General features: G+C 32.4%; 1 non-coding gene across 1 annotated transcript; it reads left to right on the forward strand.

The window, feature by feature from the left end:
- The first annotated feature begins 1,062 nt into the window (after positions 1-1,062).
- LOC114403972 lies at positions 1,063-1,169 on the forward strand. Its single transcript, XR_003664738.1, has one exon. It is a non-coding gene; the product is annotated as a small nucleolar RNA R71 (small nucleolar RNA).
- The last annotated feature ends 6,504 nt before the right edge of the window (positions 1,170-7,673 follow it).

Here is a 7,673-nt window from a genome sequence, read left to right on the forward strand (position 1 = left end):
TTGCTCTAGGTGGGAATGGAAGAGGGATATGAGGCTGCGGTAAGTCAGAATTACTAGAAGAAGGTCCACCTACATGAAAATTTCTGTTAGGAAGCTTTCTCTTTTGTGCAACTATCTCATCCTCTTTTTTAGGTGTAGAATGAAGCTTGATAGGTTCTGGTGCAGGTGGTGCTACTAGTGGAGGCACTTGAATTTGGTTGTCAGACCTCATGGTGATGGCACTCACATTTTTCAGATTTTGCACAATTTGTGAAGGCAATTTGTCAGAATTATGGGACTGAGCTTGGTTCAACTGAGTAGCCATCTGTCCCATCTGATTTGTCAAACTCTGAATGGAGGCTCTTGTCTCTTGCTGAAATTGCATATTCTGGATGGTCATTTGCCTCACTAACTCTTCCAAGGAGGGTTGAGGAGGGGCCTCAGTTGCTTGTTGTCTTTGTTGTTGTTGCTGCTGTTGTTGCATTGGAAGAGGAACATATGGCTTGTTTGGACCAGCAGCATTCTGAAAAGGAGGGACAGGATGTTGTTGTGGAGGACTTGTCCATCTCAGATTTGGATGATTCCTCCAACCTGGATTGTATCTTTTGCTTGAAAAGGTCATAATTATTTTGTTGTTGTTGGTTTTGTTGCTGTGGAGGTCTATTATAAATGTTTGCAGCATAAGCTTCAGGTTGCCCATTGACTCCAGATTGCTGCAAAGAAGGACAAAGATCTTAATGGTGATCTGCAGAAGAACATAGACCACAGACTCTTGCAACAGGTGTAGATTTCTGATTCATGGCAAGTTGGGTTACTAGGTTAACCAAGGCATCAAGTTTTCCTTCAAGCTTTTTATTTTCAGTAGATGAAGATGAATCCGTGGCCACCTCATGGACTCCTCTAAGAACAATAGCATCATTTTTTGCACTGAATTGTTGGGAGTTGGAAGCCATCTTCTCAATCAAATTCCTAGCCTAAGTAGGGATCATATCACCAAGAGCTCCACCACTGGCAGCATCAATCATACTCCTCTCCATGTTGCTAAGTCCCATATAGAAATATTGAAGAAGAAGTTGCTTAGAAATTTGGTGGTGAGGGCAGCTTGCACACAATTTCTTGAATCTTTCCCAATACTCATACAAGCTCTCTCCACTAAGTTGCCTGATGCCTAAAATGTCTTTTCTAATGGTAGTGGTCCTAGATGCAGGGAAGAATTTCTCCAAGAACACACTCTTAAGGTCGTCCCAACTGAAAATAGACCTAGGGGCAAGGTAGTATAGCCAATCTTTTGCCACTCCCTCCAGAGAATGAGGAAAAACCTTTAGAAAGATATGATCTTCTTGGACATCCGGGGGATTCATGGTGGAACAAACAATATGGAACTCCTTAAAATGCTTATGAGGATCTTCACCTGCAAGACCATGAAACTTGGGCAGCAAATGTATTAGTCCAGTCTTGAGAACATATGGAACACCCTCATCAGGATATTGAATGCACAAGCTTTCGTAAGTGAAATCAGGTGCATCCATCTCCCTAAGAGTCCTCTCACGAGGTGGAGGTTGAGCCATGTTCTCAATATAAAAATTAATAGTGGAATGCTCAAAATCAGAATATTCAGAATCACCCTCAACATAATGCACAAAATGACCAGGATGCACACTAAGCCTAACTAATCTATGAAAGGTTCTATCTATTTTAGGATCAAAGGGTTGTAAATCACCTGGATTTCCCCTAGTCATGCACTATATGCAGCAAATAATGTGTTTCTCAACAAGCACATAACAAGGGGGTAAAACTACAGCTATACTCAAATGATATCAAAATGAGCTGAAATTTTGTGAGGAACACCCTAAAATCATGAAAAGATAGCACAAAAAATTTCAAACAAAAATTCAAAGTCTAACTATGGAAACTGCCTAAGGAAAGTTTAGAAAAATAGAACAATAAAACTTGAAAAAAAAACTAGTAAACATGCAATTTTGGCTAGTTAGAGACCTTAACCATGCTCTGCTGGGTTGCAAAAGTCTAACTATGGGAAATTTTTTTCTACCCCAAATGCATATATAATAATAGTCGTTCTGATACCCGGAGCAAAAGTTATGGCTGTTTTAAGTTTTGCTAAAAATAAGTTCTCAAATTTTTTTGAATCTCTCAAATCCAGCCACACCAATTGTTCCTGGTATTTTTCACACAAAATATGAGTCAAAATAACCTCCCACACAAAAATTCAGCCAAAAATAACAACCCTAACTATCAAAACAAAAATCGCCAATTAAATTGTAAACAGTCGTCGCTAATTCAGTCACTAATGTAATGTTGTGTGAACAGTAACGCAGAATCAGTCTCTAATTCCGTTGCTAAGCACTATTCACAGCAAAACAATAAACTGAAAAAGAAAAAGCGCTGAACAAGGGGTACTACTAAATTGCAAAACAGAACATCAAATAAAACAGAATACCACACTAACATGACACGAACACACTAAACAAAAGAAGTAAACGTAAAACAACTAAACATAAAACACGAATCACTAGCTATTATGAACCTTTGGACCGTTGCTCCCCGGCAACGGCGCCAAATTTGATCGAGGTCGTACCCGAATCAAATAAACATTAAAAATGCAGTATCTAAGAAGTGATCGTAGGTCGTCTCCCAACGAGCAATGGTCAACCAAACGTTCATAACAGATAGTAATAAAACAGTAACGAATTGGGGGGGGGGTTGTTTGTTTTCGTAAATTAAACAGCGAGTAAAATTGAATTAGAAAATATCAGAATTAAAACACGTTGCTTCCCCTTGATTCACAAGCAAGTCTCTTATCCTAGGTTACTAGAATTTATCCTTTATCAGTTCAACCACTTAATCCAACCCTAAATTAAATTACTAAGTGAAATTTAACATAAGGCATTCATTATGTGATTAAGCAACACATACATCAATTAATCATGAACGATCATTAAGCATGAACGTAAATTAAGCACAGAGACAATTAATTAAGCACTAAGCATGCATGGATCAATAGCAACAAATACAAAATAATTGGTGAAGAGGAAAAACTGATCGGAATTTAATAGTAATAATAGAACCTCAAAGAGAGTTGTGTTTGATTCTCAAGAGAAAAAAACACTAGAGACTTAGCCTTCCATTAATCAGTAGAAAATGAAGAAAACTAGAATTATTCTTCCAAAACAAAAAAAGAGACTAAAACGAATTGAGAGTAGCACTCTAAAACTAAAACAAAAGAGAGAGAGAGAGGGGAGAGAAGAGAGAGAGCCCTTAAACTAGAACCTTGGTGTTGTTATATAGTTTTCAGCCTCAAAGCTTACAAATTTGTTTTAAATCCAAGCCAATAAATAAAATAAAATCTAGATAAGATAAGATAAGATTTAGATGAATTAATATTTAGATGAGATCAAATCTAGATAAGATAAGATCTAGATGAAATAATATCTAGATGAGATCAAATCTAAATAATATCTAGATGAGATAAAATCTAGATAAAATTTGGTAGAATAAAATAGTCTGATCTCTTCAAGTCCAAGCCCAATTTTGGATTCAAGCCTAATTGCATATAATTCTCCTGAAATTAAATTAAAAACACATAATTAATCCAGTAGGCTCAAATGATAAAACTGCATAATTAATTTGACAATTAAGGCTAATCAATAATTAAAATAGTAACAAAAAGGGTTAAGAAATATGAGAAAATGATGACACATCATATATACTTGCAATATTCATTGCTCAAAATTTATATAGTTTGTTATCATCAAAAGGGGGAAGGTTGTTAGATAGTAAACGATCCATCACTGGATGACCCAAACATCTCTTACGGTTTTGATGAAAATAATTATTTAAATTTATGTTAACTACTTAGCTGTGTGTAAAGCTAATAGGATTGATGACTGGAAACAACACTAGAAGAGACCTATCCACAAATGGATAACTCGCCTACTGGAAGCATGAAACACTTGTCCAATGCATCAAAGCAACGAGTGAAACAAGCATTTTGTTGAATAATATATTTATTCCACCTTATATGATCTTGTTTTCAAAAGGAATATATCTGCAAAATCATCCTTTATTTCCTTTTATTTAATTAGTGGTCATATTGAGTTATGAATGACAGGAATGGAAAGTTCTGATCGTATTAGACAAGAATGCACAACATCCACTTAATTCAGGAAACAAGGATCAATTAGCACAATAGTCATAACATTCAATTCACAAGATCTTCTCTAGAACTACAAGTGTCTCTCTATATATAAATGCAACATCAAGGATTGAAGAACGTTGATGAACACATAAAGAAAGAAAAAAGTTGTGATTTAAGAAACAAGAGAGGAACAATAGTTGAAAGACACACTAATCCTAAGAGAGTTTATCCTTTGTGTATACAAAGTATCAGTGAGAGATAAAGAGTATTATTGTAAATCCACTCTTTGAGTGTTGTAAAAGAATCTTTGATTCTACCTCAAACATCTATTTGTGAAAGCCAAGAGTGGTTTAGTGACAAAATAATACTTGAGTGTTCTTAAATTCAGGGAGAGTCTAAGGAGTGTGCCAGGAATGGCATTGAGAATACTTGTAAGCCAAAAGTGGCAGGAAGGAATACTAGTTGTAATCTAGGTTGATTAGTGGAACCTTATACCGATTGGTAAAGGAGAACTAGATGTAGTTCAAGTTGAGCGAATTAGTATAAAACAAAGTATTTTTATTGTTCTTCATTAGATTATTAACAATATTTCATTATCCATCACTATCATACCTTGTACACAAGGTTTTCCATTAAAAGACAAATTTCAACTCACTGGACGACAACCCACCTCTGTCATTGGATTAGGGTTTTACAAACTATTATTTCAACATCTTCCATTTTCAAAAGGTTTTATATTTTAACTAACACGCTATTCAACCCCCCTTCTAGTGTGATTTGTGCTATTTCATGATTATAATTATCATAAGTTTAGCCTAAGGATCTTAGTTCATTGAGAATGGTTTGAAAGTGTCCAAGTATTTTGACTTGTTACTCCTGGCTATACAAGTATTCTTAATACCACTTCTGGAACTGTCTTAAACTCCCCCTAAATCTAAGAAACCCAAGTATTGAGTGAATAAACAGTAAAGCTCAAATACAAGATAGCTTTGCTTAACAAAGGATAAATAAATGAAAACTTTAAATCAGTCGTCCGGTGATTTCAACGGATTTTTGCTTTAGAGATATTCTCATAATGATTTTTTCCTTCTTGTTCTTTTCCTTTTGAGTAGAGATTGCCTTTTATAAACTTAAGAGAAAGATCCATTAGGGGATCAATGTTGATTCCTTGAGAAGACCATTGTCTCTCACTGGGAGATAAGACTACATGTCATGTTCTGATTTGTGAGGAAATGAGCAATAGTACAAACAATGTCATGTGCTCCTTGTCCTCGACAAAAGTGACCTCAAAATAATATTTTGCGAATACCTTCTATTCACTTCTATTCTATCTTTTTCTTATATTCATTTCAAAACAAAGAGAGGCAAAATAAATTTGTATAAGATAGAACACATGTACTTTGAATCACTTCAAAAGAATGTGTGAGTCTCTTACTAGCTGGGCGCAAGAGTTAACAAAATGTAGTGTATAACACTGATTAACATAGTCAGTAGACGCTCTTTGGTTTTAACACGTTGGACGCTAGTTAAATAATTAGCACAACATTTTCTTTTGGAGTGTAGATGATACATGTTGATTATTGTGAAATCCTTTAACATGATGATCTTGTCCACTTGTCAAATAACTCATTAGCGCATCAATAATTTATACTTATTGATCATCAATAAATTTGTAGAAGATAGAACACATGTACTTTGAATCACTTCAAAAGAATGTGTGAGTCTCTTACTAGCTAGGCGCAAGAGTTAACAAAATGTAGTGTATAACATTGAATAACATAGTCAATAGACGCTCTTTGGTTTTAACAAGTTGGACGCTAGTTAAATAATTAGCACAACATTTTCTTTTGGAGTATAGATGATACATGTAGATTATTGTGAAATCCTTTAACATGATGATCTTGTCCACTTGCCAAATAACTCATTAGAACATCAATAATTTATACTTATTGTTATTCATAAAAATCAAAGATAGATGTGAAGAGTGGTTATCCAAACCTAACACTCATGAAACTTTAAGTTTTAAAAATATAATTAGTATTTATAATCAATTTAAATTCAATTTTTTTTATAAAAAATTATTTTAATTGAATTAATTCAAATTTATTAGTTTTAAGTATTTGAAAATGGTTATGAATCCTTATCTGAAATTTTAAAAATATTACAAATGTTTTGTTGATACAAGAAAACAATGAAATAAATTAGTTATATTAAGATTTAATAAATTTCTTCTTAAAATTGTAATAAATTATGTTTTGTGAATATTTGAATTGATTTTATATTTTTTAATAATCTAAAAAATTGATAAAATTTTTAATATATTTTTTTAAAAAAAAATCCCTCCAAATTTATTCGTGTATTGCATGAGTATTAAGCTAGTATTTGAAATAGTATATGATATTTAGTTACATTTGCCGCTAATAAAAAATGACTATTTTATAATCTCAATCTATGATGGAATTGTCTATTAGTATAAAATAAAATAAAAATATTTTTTTAATCATTTTTAACATACTTCTATACTTTTTTTTAAAAAAAATAACATACTTCTAAATATTCACATTTCTTTGTATCATCCATTCATTCTCTAATTCTTCTTCATTTTCATACATTCAATTATGGTACAGGTTTATTTATATCAAAACAAAAGATCATAGATGACATCAGTATTTCTCTAAATTTTAACTATGTTTTTTTTCAATTGTATAGCTTTTTTTAAAACATTTAACCTTATGAAATTTCTTTTTCTTCTTTAGGAAGGTTAGTTTCAAAACTTATGGTGATTGGAAGGATGAGTATGATCTCGCAACAATGACTCCAATTGACCACAAGGTTATTTACTCATGTATACTAAAAACTTGATATTTTTTCATGTATCACGTAATCAATTTCAACTATAGTGACAAATAGAACTCAACTCTAAAATTTGGTCAAAAAAGAATTGTTGGCTCAAAAAAGGCATAGGTAACATAATTCATCTATAATTTTCAAATTATTTATGTTTCTCTAACATAATTCTAACTATTTTTTTAATTGGTAGCAAAATCTATGATGCAATTTCAAGTGATCACCGTTGTAATAGATTATGCATTTATGAGGTTGTAATTAGTTATTATATTTATTTTTCATTGTATTATAGGTTTGAGCAGATAATCTAACTCATCATTTTGTGCATTTTTAGGAGTTCTTCTATTAGAGACAAAATATAGACGATGAATTTTATAAAGAAACAAGAAGTATCATACAAAGGTATACAATTTTTTCGTGTAGATTGCATGAAGAATATTTTTGAATAATTTTGTTTGTCTTTAATTACAAATTCTATTGTTTTTATTTTTTTGCAGGGAAACTACAAATCGTCCTAAAATACAATCATTCGATCTCCTAATGAAGGAATAATTTAATATTATTAATCCTTGGAAAATTTGTAACCATATTATTTTTCTTATCTTTTAATGTATTGACAAATAAGTTTCTGGCTTATTACCCAAGCGATGCACGATCTCTAGTAATACATGAAATACCTAAAACACACTAG

Source organism: Glycine soja, chromosome 20 (genome assembly GCF_004193775.1).
Source record: "Glycine soja cultivar W05 chromosome 20, ASM419377v2, whole genome shotgun sequence".
NCBI lineage: Eukaryota > Viridiplantae > Streptophyta > Magnoliopsida > Fabales > Fabaceae > Glycine > Glycine soja.